The sequence below is a fragment of the Eucyclogobius newberryi genome, unplaced genomic scaffold, assembly GCF_026437365.1.
Source record: "Eucyclogobius newberryi isolate DKJ021-1_F unplaced genomic scaffold, fEucNew1.0.hap1 SCAF_8, whole genome shotgun sequence".
Lineage (NCBI taxonomy): Eukaryota > Metazoa > Chordata > Actinopteri > Gobiiformes > Gobiidae > Eucyclogobius > Eucyclogobius newberryi.
The window spans coordinates 3,144,648-3,160,400 of record NW_027316500.1 but is presented as its reverse complement, the minus strand read 5'-3'; positions in this window follow the sequence as shown (position 1 = coordinate 3,160,400).

The window sequence follows — 15,753 nt, the reverse complement described above, 5'->3', positions numbered from 1 at the left end:
ATACAGTTGCTGCAGTTCCAATTAATATCAAAGCTCCAATAGAAACCCCGTTGTATAAAATATATAAAAGTGATACTGGGACAATGAAATAGAAGTATAAAAATGTAAAAATAACAGTTAAATGTGCAAATAGTGCTGGGTCATTCAGAGAGAGATGTACAGTCTGATGGTGGTGAGGAGAAAAGAGCTGTGGGGCCCTGTGGAGCATTATAATCTTATCAAAATGACATAAATCCATTATTCAGCCATTTCAGTATAACGTTTTGATCTTTTCTACATCTACTAACAAACCAATCAACACAACTCTTGCATTATTTGTGTTGATTTGTCTTTTGCTTGTTACTATTTTATTTGTTTCAGTTTATTAGTTTCATGTTTTTGTTCTTATTTTTTCATATTTGTTTATTTGTTTCATTGGCTCGAGCCTTTCAGAATGGAATGGATCGAGACCTTGTTCTTGTCATGGTTTCTTATTATTGTTTTGCATGGTAAAATTTTGCCACAACTCGGGCATTTTTGACCCCCTAACATTGATGAATATCACACATGGGACATAGACGTGATCGGCTCGGCCCGAACTCCAATAAAATGGAGGTTGCGAGAACGCCCGTCGCAACAGTGCTGACTAGTTCAAAAAAGAAAAAACATGAAACTCTTAATCTTTGGCCTTGGCACATGAGACTTGGGACAGTGATAGAGCTACATTTGACCTCTGACCTTTGACGAGTAAAACACACCTGGCAGCATCGCTCTATGATAAACAGGAAGTCAGCCATGTCGAATCAAAGTAGCACCGCCACGCTTGACTTTTTTTTTTCAAAATCGTACTTGTCCTAGGTTTTTGTCCGATCAAGCTCAAAACAACACCTTTTGCATCTAAAGACATTGAAATTGAATAAATATCCAAAAGAATGTTGATATTCTTTACGGTCTCTGCGTAACACGCCCTAAAAAAGGCTTAATTTCCTGTTTTTTCAAGGACAAGTCAGGCCTATTGGAATTAATCTACAGAGCTCATATTTCACTCACTAATGCGTTTCTATGGTCTGATTGGAAATAAATATCCATGTAACAAATTTACTCTATAGCGCCCCCTACCCATTGTGTGAAAAACTCAACATTGTTGACTGATTTGTTTGAAACTCATGGTTTATATTCTCCTCGAGACGCCATGAAAAAAGTGCATTGCAGATATTGTGTATTTTCACAATTGGCCAGCAGAGGCGCAATGAATGCCTTCACTTCCTCTTCCTCTTTTATTTTGATGGGACATTTCCTCTCGTGCCGCGTTAGAATTATTATTCTTAGACTTTATTCTTTAGGCTTTATTCTTTAGACTTAATTATTTTGACTTTATTCTTTAGACTTTATTCTTTCTGCCACAACTCGGGTATTTTTGACCCCCTGAACATCAATGAAAAGTCACGGGTCACCGAGGCTCTCTCGCTTTCTCCCTGCTCAGGTCTGCGTTCAGCACAATCTTGCAATTTGTCAGGACAAACTACTATTTGAATCGCAAACTACGCAATCATCAACGGTGAATTACTGAGCTTCATTTGGTATGCCGTAAAACGCAGCAGAAAACATGGACAGGCGGGTTTAATGTTTTTTTGTTATTTCTTTTCATATTTTGTTGTTATTTGTTTCATATTTTGTTGTAATTTGTTTCATGTTTTTGTTATTTCTTTCATGTTACTAACTAACTAACAAGCATTACTAAGTCTCTTTACCATCCCACTGGACTTCAGATTGTATCTCAAACTCCTGCCATAGACACAATAATTGGATACCTTCAGAGCAGAAGGCCTTCACCAAAAAACAGATGACACAAACTGAGCCAACAATCTGGACTGGACAGACAAATGGATTTTTTTAATTTTTTTATTATATTTAAAATATTTAAAATTAATTTTTAAACTCTTATATCCGTCCTTGTTTACAGCTAAATTTTTGAGTTTTTCTGGCCCCCGGATGCAATTTTAATAAGTCCCTTACTGGAACCATTCTTGTCCTTCGGCTCGGGCCTAATAATAATGACGAAAAACAATTAAAACCACAAGTTTTCCAGTTTTTTTTCTACTTGCCTGCAATGTCTTGCCTTAAGCATGCAGAATCACACTCAGATCTATGTTTCACTGTCGGCAGGTGAATATGGACCAGTGGATTCACTCCATCCAACAGATCAGTGTGTGGATGCAAAACTTTCTTCAGATGAACTCAGACTAGACTGAAATCATCGTCTTTGGCCACAGAAACAAAGAGAAAGTGTTAGCGGTCACCTCCAGAGTCTCGCTCTAAAACCTACAAGTTATAATAATGGGGTAATAATGTAATGGACTTAGACTTGAACTTTATCAGTCACATCAAATCAATAACATCAGCAGCTTTTTACCATCTAAAAAACATTGCCAAAGTCAAAAATATAGTGTCTAAACAAGACTTGGAGAGACTAGATTAGACTACTGTAACGAACTGCTCACTGGCCTCCCCAAACGAGCTGTAAAACAGCTGCAGTACATCCAGAACACTGCTGCTCGGGTCCTGACTAAAACCAGGAAGTACGTTCAAATTAGTCCTGTTCTCAGGTCTCTGCACTGGCCCCTGTGGCTCAGAGAATAGACTTTAAAGCAGCTCTCCATGGCCTAGCACTAAAGTACATCTTGGACATGTTAGTGCCATATGAACCATCTCAGACTCTGAGGACCTCAGGGACCGGCCTCCTGCTGGTGCCAGAGTCAGGACTAAACATGGACCGGCCTCCTGCTGGTGTCAGAGTCAGGACTAAACATGGACCGGCCTCCTGCTGGTGCCAGAGTCAGGACTAAACATGGACCAGCCTCCTGCTGGTGCCAGAGTCAGGACTAAACATGGACCGGCCTCCTACTGCTGCTTCTACTCTGACAATGTTCAAATCTAAGCTAAAAACAGTTTATTTAGCTGTGCATATGACTTAAACTATTTTATTTGCACTCTTCTCTTTTATTTCTTAAACTTTTTGTGATTTCTGTCACGTCTTTGTGATTTTAATGCATTTTTTTCCTGTTGTGTGAAGCACTTTGAAATGCCTTGTGTATGAATTGTGCTCTACAAATAAAGTTACTTGCCTTGCCTTAAGACATAAACATTTCTACCCTTCAACACTAAACATTTTTTACAGTCATAAAGTATAAGCCGAGAGTGAAAACATGAATTCTTTGCTCAGGAATCTATGTAGACAGTTTGAGTAGGAACAACATTGTCCCCATTAGAAGCACCCCACTGAGATGTCACTAAAAACTGGCAATTGGTTGTTAGCGGGAGGGGAGGCCATTGTCACGTTTGGAGACTCTCAGTCAAAAGCTGCAGCCTATCGTCCCAGGACGCCAGCCCCATCTGTCTAGTCCACCAACCCACCAAACATGCAGCCTTCCAGCCATCCAGCTCTCCAGCCCTCCAAACCTCGCATCCCAAATCTGCTGCTCACATCAGCAGGGTTTTTACTGATATAAATAAAAATAAATAAAAGAAAACAGATTACTGGTATTTAGTATTAAAGTAACTAACATACTGTACATAGATACTTAGAGCATTAGTTTACATAATGACTGAAAAATACTAATAGAAACAGGTCCATTGACTTCCTCTTCAAAACTGCAGAGCTGATTTCCGACTCCCCGCCTTACCATACCATGAGCAGGCTTGCATCCCCGCAGACCTGACTCGTACTTGGCCTGGAGGAGCCTCCTTCGGCTTGTTTTACATAAATGTTGCTTTCAAGTCAAGTCAATTTTATTTGTAGAGCACTTTTCATGCACACAGACAACCCAAAGTGCTTTACATAGAATTGAAAATTCTGTGTAGTAATGCATACTACACACATTTATTAATAAATTAGACATAGGCAATGCTTAAAATATGAGTTTTTAATTTAGACGTAAAAATATTAGGCCTTTTTTCAAATATGTACATACACATACATGTACTCACACATACATGTACTCACACATACATGTACTTACACATACATGTTCTTACACATTCATACATATATATGTACATGAATTTACACATACATGTACTCATATATACATATCTAACTCTCCAAGGAAGTGCTTGAGTGTGCGCTAAGCTAACGTCCAGCGCAGTGTGTAGCGGCGCATAGCAGATGACATTACTAAAGAGTGTGGACATGTTACGCAGCAGTGGAAGCCTCCAGCCCCAAGGCTCACACACACACACACACACACACACCTCAGGTCCATAGACGCCACATTAAGTCTCTTACACAGGCTGCTTCTGTGAGCACTGCTTGGATGAGCCCTGCTGCTGCTCTATCACAGATCACACATGTATCACTGCTACCGTCATAGAAACATTACGTACTAATATTCACAATTATTGACACCAGGTTCAAAAAATAAGTGAAATATTTAATTAACTTTCATTCCCACTGTCTTACAGATCACCTCTCCTCTTTTCAAGTCATTCCCAACCTGGGAGTCAGGACCCAAAGTTGGATCCCCAAAGATCCTCAGGGCCCTCAGAGGTTCTTACAGTTTTTTACGATTTAATAAACACAATTTTGATTGTTTCGTTTTATTTAGCAAAACCCTACACACAATTAGCACAACCTCAAACCCAATTAGCAAAACAAAACACCTTAGCTACTTTGCAAAATGAAACACTCTTGTAAAAACTCTACACTAATTTATCAAAACCATATATTTTTACCATATGAAACACACACGTTTGCATATGACTTAACTATGTTTGCACCAGGTACACGCTGCTGTTGAAAACCTAAACACTTTTGGCTAATTTGGCTTCTAAGTGCATAGAGTCGTATGGTGAAGTACACAGTGAATTTGCAAAACATTTGCACAACTGCAAACACAATATCTGCTCACACTTTGTGCAAAACAATACACACAGTGAACACTAAACACACTTGTATGCATCACTGTAGACACCACACAGGACACAAGACTATTGCTGTTAACAATGTAATTTATTTTTTTCCATATACTCAAGCCAACATGGCTTCCCAGTTTTCATGAACATTACATTCTATCCAGTACAAAAAGAAGAACTCCCCAAAAAAGACAACACAGTACAGTTGGACCTCTTCTCCTTTCAGCTTCACCTCCTCCTGCTTGAAGTCTTCCTCTTCCTCTACCTCTACCTCTACCTCGACCTCGACCTCTGGCACGGCCTCTGCCTCCTTCTCCTCCTCCTCCAATTCCCCCTCTCATCCTCACTCTTCCTCTTCCTCTTCCTTCCATTTTGTTTCAGTTTGGTGAACTCACCTGCTGCATTTTTATAGTGCTTAAATCTGATCGGTGTGTCTACAATTAAGCGATCTTGTGTTTGCGCGCCTGATGACAGTGTTCAATCAATGGGTCATTTGACAGTCAGTGCTTTAGAATTGCAAGAAAGTGACATCTTGATATACCTCTGTGTCTAAATGCATGCAAGTGTGTTCAGTGTTGCAAATCACTGTGTGTATTGTTTTGCACAAAGTGTGAACTGACTTATTGTTCTAACAGTGGTGCAAATCTGAGGCCGAGTTTTGCTCCTTGAGTGTAAGGTTTTGATAATCGTTTATTCAATCGTAAAAAACTGTAAAAAGAGCTACAAACTAGATTATGTGATTTTTAATGACGAGATGGACTGTTCATTTCTTCTATAAAGTGACTGTTCACTGCTCTGTGTGCCGTTTAATTACCCATTCAGGGCAAATAATGTTATTTGAATTGAACTGAACATCCCTATCTATATGCATGCCATACTGCGGAACATTCTAGGCTAAGCATTAACATCTCCATAGAGACAATTTACGCAGTGCCCTTTTACGTAAATGCTAAAAAAAAGAGAGTTAATTTAGCATCTTTAAACAGTTAAAACCACAATGTTGGATTCATACTTTTGATAGCTCATCTTTAAGTCATGTTCTAAAATATCGGTATAAAAATTTCCTCTTTCTAATTTCACCTCAAATCGATGGAGGCTGGTGAGTTGTGGAGAGGCTCAGAGTACCCAGCCCTGAGCAGCGGGGCTGTGTTGTGCTTGGGTGCTGTAAATATTTCTACAGCAGCCTTCATCTTAGCTTCATGTCAGAGTGGCCAGCTGTCACATCTACACGGGCCCCTGGCAAAGAGAGAGAGAGGGAGAGAGGGGAGACACATCCAGAAGACCGCCACTCACAGGGACTATAGGACGCACTATAGGACCCATTATAGGACGGATTGTAGGAGCGCCAGCCTGGAAGACCCATCCCACCCAGCACCAGAGGGTTTGAAAGTAGAATTTAGCCAAAGCCCTGATTGTTCATAACTCCTGATGCCTCAATTACAACAATAACCTATATTTTATTGTTATTTGGGACCACAATGTAACATGTTTAAAAAATCACATGACTTATTTCATTCATCAGTTTAGTAAGTCTTCTCCCTCTGAGCCTCAGAAAACACTTTGTTTGCCTATGTACTCTCTGCTGCCAGTAGATGGAGTGCTACCACCCAATCCTGATGAGGAAACTCCTGATAATAGAAAATAATGTGTGCCATACATACTTTATATTCAATTCTAAAACATGAGAGGCCAAAGCAAAGCAACAAGAGCACATTAAAGGCCAATATCAATACAAATAATGCAGAATATGTGTCATTTTTAAAGAAGACATTAAGCTTTGTCCGGATGTTTAATTTGACACGACAGCTGTTGCATAAAATGGTGAGAGAGTTGTGTAAATAGTCATGGCAACTTACAACGCAGAGGTGGTAACAACCATAAGGGTGGTTCCTAACCCTCCCAGCGATGCCTGTTTTACCTGTGGATATGTTGGTGACCTTAACATTCTTCTCCTGTCCTGAGTAAGAAGGTAATGTCTTATGACGACAATTTTATTACAGTTAATAAAGATTAAAGAACAAGAATAAAAATAAAGTACAGTAATTATTGTGAATTCATTTATAGAAACAATTATATACCGCTCATTTAAATTCACAAGATCAATGGACCTGTTTACTAAGAACCCAGATCATAGTTTTACATTTCGTTCATTGTAAGCCGCAATATTGAACTTCAAAGATGTTTTAGATCTTTTTTTTCTTTATAGAACAAGGAATTCAAAGAAAAAAACAAGACACAAAGAGAAACATGCGTAGTATGTCAACTTTCAAGTTTATTGCAAAAGTAATTTTTCTTTATATTTAGTTGAGTGATAGGAACACGTCTCAAATGTGTCTCATGATTTCACATAAGTGGATCTATATAAAAAAGACTATACATGTATTTGTCCATGAAACTGTTCTTTAATAAAAACTCTTCTGGTCTGGTATTTGACCCCTCCTCCTCCTGCCCACTGTTGATATTTACTGTGTGTTTTCCCCTGTGTGAGAGTATTGGACATTTACCTCCACATGGCTCCATCCCCCTTCTCTTCATGTACTCTAGTCGCTCTATTTGTGTACATTTGTTCGCCAAAATGTCACTTACGCCTGTTTGATTCTGAATCCCTGAAATGTGTGTGTGTGTACAAACATTTGCCGTCACAGGACACAGTGTACATAAATGCGTGTGTGTGTTTACAGTTGGCTGAGCCTTCTGTTTGGCGCGCAGTCGCTCACAGTGAGCTGGGTTTTTAGGTCGCAGTGTTCTTTCTGCTCCCGACACACACACACGTACGCACCAACGCACATACCACACACATGGACAGAGGGAAGACGCTGGGTGCTAGCTAACATGCTGCTGCCCAGTTTGGGTGGGGGGCAGTGCAGAGTTTAGGGGGTCCCAGAGGTCCTGTTATGGGCACTGAGCCAAACGTGGCGCCGTGTGTGTGTGTGTGAGAGTGTGTGTGTGCGTGTGTGTGTGTGAGCCTTGGGGCTGGAGGCTTCCACTGCTGCGTAACATGTCCACACTCTTTAGTAATGTCATCTGCTATGCGCCGCTACACACTGCGCTGGACGTTAGCTTAGCGCACACTCAAGCACTTGCTTGGTGGGCTTATGGAGCTTTGCACTAACTCGCCTGTAACATACTCTCGAGGATTTGAGTGAGAGCTTATTGCAAGTTTTACAACATAGGTATACCTTTCGTTAGCCTATAATTTTTTACCTCTTAACCTACATTTTCCCACTGATGCCAATGTTACAGCCAGTTTGTTGTCATCAAAAGGACTGTCAAATCACAGTTCACAATATTTTACATTACATTTTTTGTATTCATCCCATTTTGTCCAGAAATTAGACAGGATTTGAAAATGTGTGGGTATTTTCTGCCCCAACACAACCCTAATTTAGATATTAAATTCAAAATCTTTATTTCAAACACATAGTGATCTATACAGAACAAGATAAAATCATGTCCTTTTTATTACTTCATGGTTAATTCATGTCACAAAACACTACTGTATAGCATAGTGTCATAGTACTTGAGACTAAAGACCGTTTTTAAGGTCTTATTTGCTTATTTGGGTCTTTCCTTGGTCTTGAGAGCTCTTGGACTGGGTCTTGTCTCTTGTACTCAAAGGTAACATGTCTAGGACTCTGTTTCTGTTCTAAACTCTGTTTGGTACATTAACATTTGTCTCTTGTCACTTTAGTCTGCCCTGTTCCTAATGCAGCTTGTTTTCATGTTGTTGACAGCTGCAGGCTCTAAAACCTGCTCTGCTGTACAACATGTCCACTCAATTTATAAGTCACCCAGTGCACTGCTCTTTACATCACCTAACACAGTAATGCCTTAACAGACATTATATAGACTTACAGTAATTTCCTGTATCCGTAAGATTACTCTAACACACCTAACTTCAACTCAGCCTTAATCCTGTAATTGCATTATGTTTAGCTTACATGGTACACCGGCTTTACGTTCCCATACCGTTAGCATGGTTAGCGCAGACATAAGACAATGAGATAGCACACTCAGTAAGTGAAACAATGAGCCAGATGTATAGGCGCTCTGATTGGATGAGAACTGACAGCCGCGCGTTCCCACTCTCAGGGCTACAGTGGGAATATTAGATACATTACGGTCATCGGCTTCATATACATCACTGTCATATGGCTGACTGTATAGGCCAGGCTGCACTGTGCTAAAGCAACTGTAAAGCTGTAAAGTGTGCAGTAGTTTTACACAAGGGGCTAATGAAGGCTGACTCAAAATGATATCATTGGTGAGAAATCTTTCTTTCTTCTGTTGATCAGTAGGTGTATGGATATGATAAATTATATATGAAAATAAATAATATGAAATAACATTTGAAGGGTAAAAACTGTATTTCTAATGAAGGCATATTTACTTCTGGTATATTTATTTATATTTATGAATGTTGGCATGTGTGTTGGCAAATGCCCACACATGTGATAACTGCACCTCGAACTTGACTGAAAGCAAAACTTTGCCTAAAAAGCTCGCTGTGCACGGAGGCAACAATCATGTCCAAAATCACTATAAATGTAAAATACTGTGTTATACTAACACAATAGAATGGAAGTGTTGTTGAGGTTTCCTCATGTGTTCATAATGCATACACTCATTTTTATTCATGAACATATATTATAGCTTTAGCCATATGTTTCCACGGAGATACAGTATATTGTTATTATAGTACATGGAGTGGGAGGAGCTTGATGAAGTGCAGGGCGTGGCTAAACTGTGACCTCAACATGGGAATTAATCTATTCACAACATGAATAAGTCTATAGAATTATGCATGCTTCACCACAATAACCTAAATAAACAGTGGATATGTATCTGCTAAAGCCTGTGGTTTGTGGTTTGTGGTAAATCCTTTACAAAGCAGAAGGTGGACAACTCAGTACCAGCTTGGACCAGTCCATACTGGCATTCATCCTGTTAGGTTGTATTGTTGGTTTGTTTGTTAGCAGACATTATTGTCCCTGCAGACAAAGTTATCATGTGCATTTGACCCACATCTGGAAACTTGTGGGGAACATTTTCCAGAAATTTGATGCTGACTTATAACTTTGATGTACAAGTTGGTTATTTGCATACTAACAATAATCTGAGAGCTGTCCTGAAAAAAAAAGATAAATGCACTTTACAAACATCAAGGGTTAGGGTTAGGGTTAGCCATGAGGCTGTATGGCAGTGCCGCATTTCCTGAAACTGCTGGGCCATTTGACCGCACCGCGGCTCTGCAGCCACGGCCTTTAGAGAAAACCAGGGTTGAGCTTCAATGTGAAAGAATTTTCTGTTTCACAACTTTTGGGGGTAGAGTTTATGTGATGTTTATCCTCTAAGAACACAAGACTTGACCCCAGAAAAGTGGATTCACTATGGCGACAGTAAACCAGAGATGGCAGCCATTTTAGAAGGCCATGGAGTCATGTGACCCTGGACCATGCTCAAAGAACTTATAGTTTAATTCACTTATACATGTTGAATGAAGACACAAATATGATTACTCTGAAGGTCTACATCATGTTGTAGTAGCTTAAAAAAAGTATTAAACAGTAAGTATTTATTCATTCTTATTATTTTTTTTGCGTATAAAAGTAAAAGTATTTTTTTTTTGTACATTATTCACATTTAAAAAAGTATGTTCTAAATAAGCTATTGTTTGCATTGCCCAACAAATCTGAATGCATAATGTATTCGTAAGACAAGTTAACTACAAATGAAAACACCCTTTTCACGATAGGCCCCGCTAGTTCCGTTTCCAGAATTTGTTTATTCATCAGGGACAATGCACATAAAACATTGAGCGACAGGAAAGATGCTTGTGCCAGGTAATAGCAAAGTGGCTAATTTCCACCTGCAATCCCGGGACCAGTTGATGTCAAATTGTCATTCATACCAATAAAATATACATTTCAAGTATGTTAAAAGAATCACTCATCCAGTCATTAATTTACTCCAAAACATTATCACACACACATCCATACAATATTTACATATTTCCATTTCATGTTGCTGCATGCATGACAGTTAAGTTTGTACGTATTTTCTGGACTATAAGTTGCGCCAAAGTATAAGTCGCACCAGCCAAAAAATGCATAATTGAGAAGAAAAAACATATGTAAGTCGCACTGGAGTACAAATATAAGTCGCACCCCGGCCAAAACTATGAAAAAAGGTGCGACTTCTGGTCCGGAAAATACGGTACATGTTTGTTTTATTTAGAAGCCATTGTTTTGTCAGGCTTGTAATCATTTCATAATTTGTACATGATATGATTTCATGTGGGAGGCTGTTCCAGACGGTTATGGATCTATGGGAGAATGAGGACTGACCAAAAGAGGTTCTGCATCGTGGAACACTCTCCTCTGGCTGTCGATCACGTGGCTCGACATTTCTCTTCAACAAAATTTTTAGTGATTTTAAATATGTGAAATTTCATTTAATTTAAGCAGATTTTCCAAATTTAGCATTTTATATTAATAAAAATAAGAAAATTATGGTACAACGACATTTTTAATTTTTAGTTCCCTTTAATCAAAGTTTCAAATGCTATAAATCATAATAAAATAGATCTCAGGGGCAGAGTGAGAGTATAGATGGATAATCAATGTAAATTAGTCACCAGAGGAAACCTACTAAATGTTAATGTCTTTTTCTCATTTATTTATTGCATTTGTTGTATGTTAGCATTAGCTTAGAGACAAAAGCACTTACTTACTATAAATATATAGCTGTCCCCAAGTGAAGTATTTACATGGTACGTAAAGGTCTTAACATGCTGCCTGAGATTATCCATCTGTTACTCACTCTTCGCTTTGTGTTGATTATTGATTTATTTTAGCAAGACTCGGCTAATTCCCCGTAAGGAATGACTAGAGCAGGAAGTGGAGTTTTAAGGCAACTGGAACAAGCTAAGTTGGTTTCATGAAAAAGGCCTATGGAAGTCAAATGTTGGTGCCCTCAAAACAACGTTGTCTTTATTGATAACTGGAGTGAGTTTTGGGGAAAGCCCGGGCTCATACGCAGGGATGGCATCCATCCGACTTCGGAGGGTACATCCCTATTAGTTCGGAATTTGACCGATAGTCTTAGTCGTGTTAAGTGACCATCTAGGGATGAGCCCCGGGCGCAGAGCAGCAGTTTAAGACGCTCCTCTGTCGCTGAACTCTCGCCCGTTCTGTTACATGTGAAGTGTTCAGATTCAAGACAGATAGAGACTGTGTGTGTCCCTCATGTTCCTCGTACAAATAATGCCAAAAAGTCACATCTCAGAAAAAATATTTCAGGCGTCAGACCAAATAACTTAAGGAAAATAACAATCACAAATGACACAAATACACAAATGAATAAACACGTAAAATGTGGACTGCTAAACATTAGAGCAATTTCCTCCAAATCGCTCTTAGTTAATGAATTAATTAGTGACTATAACATAGATCTTCTAGCTCTAACTGAAACGTGGCTTCAACAAGACGACTACGTCAGACTAAATGAGTCCACCCCACCCACCCATGTTAACTTTCAGACTGCCAGGAGCACAGGCCGAGGTGGTGGTGTGGCAGTGATCTCCCACTCAAGCCTACTCATGAGCCCTAAAACTAACAATGCATTTCACTCATTTGAAAGCCTTATGCTGTCAATCACATGTCCAAATATGAAAAACCAAAAAGGAGTTTTGTTCATAGTTATCTACCGACCCCCTGGTCCCTATTCAGAGTTTTTAACAGAGTTTTCTGACTTTATATCAAACTTAGTGTTAGCCTGGGATAAAATAGTTATAGTTGGAGACTTTAATATCCACGTGAACATGAGTGATGACGCTTTCAGTAATGCCTTCAGCGCCTTGTTAGACAGCATTGGTTTCACTCAGAATGTAAATAAACCGACTCACACTCACAAGAACACTCTGGATCTTGTCCTAACGTATGGAACAGAGATTAGTGACCTCATTGTCCTCCCTCAAAACCCTATATTGTCAGATAATTTCCTAATTACCTTTCAGTTTATTCTTAAAGATCATCCAGTCCCACAAAATAAAGTTATAATGAAAAGGACAATATCTGAAAAATCTATCTCAAAATTCAAAGAAATAATAGAGCCAATATTCAGTGACATGTCATGTGATCCTGCTGAGAATAGTTTTAGTCCCAGTTTAAGTGATCAATGTGTCGACTTGACCATGAATTCTCTGAAGTCTGCTCTTGACGTTGTCGCGCCGTTAAAACAGAAGGTCATTAGGCCAAAGCGCGCCTCCCCATGGTACAACCAAGAACTGCGTTCACATAAACAAAGAGTTAGAAAGTTAGAGGGATTATTTCGTCGCTCTCACACCGAAGAATCCCTAAAAGCATGGAAAAGTTGCCTGCTGTCCTATAAGCAGGCTCTGCGTAAGGCCCAAACCAGATATTATTCAAATCTAATAGAAGTCAACAAAAGTAACACTAAATTCCTTTTCAGCACTGTAGCTAGGCTAACAAACTGTCACAGTGCAGTAGAGCCCTCAATCCCAGCTACACTTAGCTCTGATGATTTCCTCCTATTTTTTAATAATAAAATAAAAACAATCAGAGATAAATTAGATGAAATTACCCCCGCTATTAGCCCTGAACTAGCCCAAGCTGTAAATCTAACGTCCCATATAAATCCACCTGTAAACCTAGAAAGGTTCACAGCTGTTGATCAAGCAGAGATAACTTCAGCCATTATGTCCTCTAAAAGCTCAACTTGTGTCCTAGACCCCATTCCAAGCAGACTCCTCAAAGACATTCTTCCCCTAATTATAGACCCTATTCTTAATATAATAAATACTTCACTCGAAAGTGGCTATGTTCCACAGTCCTTCAAACATGCAGTCATTAAACCTCTTCTGAAAAAGCCTAATCTAGATCCCGACCTATTGGTAAACTACAGACCTATTTCAAATCTTCCCTTCGTCTCTAAAATCCTTGAAAAAGTTGTAGTAAAACAGCTTTGTCGCCACCTGCAGGACAATAACTTATTTGAAGTTTTCCAGTCAGAGTTCAGAGCCCACCACAGCACTGAAACTGCACTAGTTAAAGTCACAAATGATTTGTTATTAGCCGCTGACGATGGACTGGTCTCAATCCTGGTTCTGTTGGACCTCAGCGCAGCGTTTGACACCATTGACCACAACATTCTACTGCAGAGGTTAGAATGTGATGTAGGTGTTGGAGGAACAGCCCTCAGCTGGTTTAAATCCTATCTATCTGATAGGTTCCAATTTGTTAATGTAAACCAGAGCTCCTCACCAAGCTCTAAAGTAATTTACGGTGTGCCACAGGGTTCGGTACTCGGTCCAATTCTGTTTACTCTTTATATGCTACCATTAGGCAACATTATCAGAAAGCATGGCATTAACTTCCACTGCTATGCAGATGACACTCAGCTGTATTTATCAATGAAACCTGATCAGAGCGATCAAGTAGACAGACTTAGTACTTGTGTGAAGGAGATAAAAACCTGGATGACACTAAACTACCTGCTTCTTAACCCTGAAAAAACTGAGGTCATTGTGCTTGGCCCTAAGCATCTACGAGACGCTCTATCTGAGCAGATAGTCACACTGGACAATGTCAGTGTAGCCTCCAGTTCTACTGTAAGAAACCTTGGAGTCTTATTTGACCAGGAGCTCTCATTTAAAGCTCATATAAATCAAGCTTGTAAAACAGCCTATTTCCATTTGCGCAACATCGCCAAAATCAGAAGAATCCTGCCTAAAAGTGATGCCGAAAAACTTATCCATGCATTTGTAACGACTAGATTAGACTACTGTAACTCCCTGCTTGCAGCGTGTCCTAAAAGCTCCATAAAAAGCTTTCAACTGGTTCAAAATGCAGCAGCAAGATTACTAACAGGAACAAAAAGAAGAGAGCACATTACGCCAGTGCTGAAGTCTCTTCACTGGCTCCCCGTCGAGTCTAGAATCAAATTCAAAATTCTACTCTTGACCTACAAAGCCATAAATGACATGGCCCCATCCTACCTCAAAGATGCTATAGAACCATATCATCCAAACAGAGCTCTTCGCTCTCAGAATGCCGGCCTTCTGGTGGTGCCAAGAGTCTCTAAAAGTACTGTAGGAGGTAGAGCGTTTAGCTCCCAAGCTCCTGTGTTATGGAATCAGCTCCCGACCCATGTTAAATATGCTGACACAGTCTCTTCATTTAAGTCCAGGCTTAAAACGTTCCTCTTCGAAATCGCTTATGGTCAGAGTAGTTAGGAACATAAAGATAAACCCTCAGCTACGCTGCCCTAGGAGTAACTATGCTGGGGGAAGTATGACAGCTTGAGCACTATCCTCTTCTTCTGACTACTTATGCTATCAAACAATATTTATTTTTTGATTCCACTTGCAAACTGTTCACCGCCTTCTTTTCTTTCTCTCACTTCTGAGGACCTGTGGACCCAGATGCCCCTCCCCTGGTGAAGTGGTCCCTGCCCTGTGTGGACGGTCCCTCATCTGCCTGAAGAGTGGCTCCAGTTCGCCTCAGACGGTCCCTCATCTGCCTGAAGAGTGGGTCCAGCTCGCCTCCGACGGTCCCTCGTCTGCCTGAAGAGTGGGTCCAGCTCGCCTCCGACGGTCCCTCTTCTGCCTGAAGAGTGGGTCCAGCTCGCCTCCGACGGTCCCTCTTCTGCCTGAAGAGTGGGTCCAGCTCGACTCAGACGGTCCCTCTTCTGCCTGAAGAGTGGGTCCAGCTCGACTCAGACGGTCCCTCATCTGCCTGAAGAGTGGGTCCAGCTCCAGTCTCCTCGTGTCCGTCTGTCCGTCTGTGAGAGTCGGATCTCTCCTTCACTGGAACTCCTCCAGGTTTCTACGCTTTTTTCCCA